The following is a 942-nucleotide window of genomic DNA, read 5'->3' as shown; positions in this document are numbered from 1 at the left end:
CCCAGTATAGAGTCCTACATAATTTTTTGTTACTACAGAGTTGACATTTTTGATGCTATTATAAATGATACTGATTTTTCCATTTTATTTTCTAACTGTTCATTTCAAGTATATAGGAATTTAATTTCTTTCTTTTTTTTTTTGAGACAGAGTCTCTGCTCTGTTGCCAAGCTGGAGTACAGTGGTGCGATCTCAGCTCACTGCAATCTCCGCCTCTCAGGTTTGAGCAATTCTCCTGCCTGAGCCTCCCGAGTAGCTGTGATTATACGCATGCGCTACCACATCCAGCTAATTTTTGTATTTTTAGTAGAGACGGAATTTCACCATGTTGGCCAGGATGGTCTCGATCTCTTGACCTTTTGATCCGCCCGCCTTAGCCTCCCAAAGTGCTAGGATTACAGGCATGAGCCACCGCACCTGGCCGGAATTTAATTCTTAATACTGAATTCTGCAACATTGTCAAATCTACCTATTAGTTCTAATAATCTTCTTAGATATTCATTAGCATTTATGCTACACAATTCTGGGCTCTGTGAATAAATCCAGTTTGACCTCTTTCCAATCTGAATGTATTTTATTGTTTTGCTGTCCTGGCTAGAGTTTCCATACTCATGTTGAATAAGAGCAACGAGTGTGGACCTCCATGTGTTGTCCTCGAACTTAGGTGGAAAGCACTTAATTTCTCACCGTTACGTGTGAAATTCGCTGTTGATCGTTCAGTTAGTGCCTTAATCAGGAATTAAAGCAAGGCTCTTTTAATTCCTCACATGTACAGTGTTATCATAAACACTTTTGTATTTTGGTAAGTGCTATTTTTCTACATTTATTAATATGATTATATGACTTGTTTCCCTTCTCAATCTATTAACGTGGCAGATTCTATTGATTAACTTTGTTAATATGATTATATGACTTGTTTCTGTCCTCAATCTATTAATGTGG

This window comes from Mandrillus leucophaeus, unplaced genomic scaffold (assembly GCF_000951045.1).
Source record: "Mandrillus leucophaeus isolate KB7577 unplaced genomic scaffold, Mleu.le_1.0 Scaffold89, whole genome shotgun sequence".
Classification (NCBI taxonomy): Eukaryota; Metazoa; Chordata; class Mammalia; order Primates; family Cercopithecidae; genus Mandrillus; species Mandrillus leucophaeus.
The sequence above is the reverse complement of the archived record's forward strand: the minus strand, read 5'-3'. Positions refer to the sequence as shown.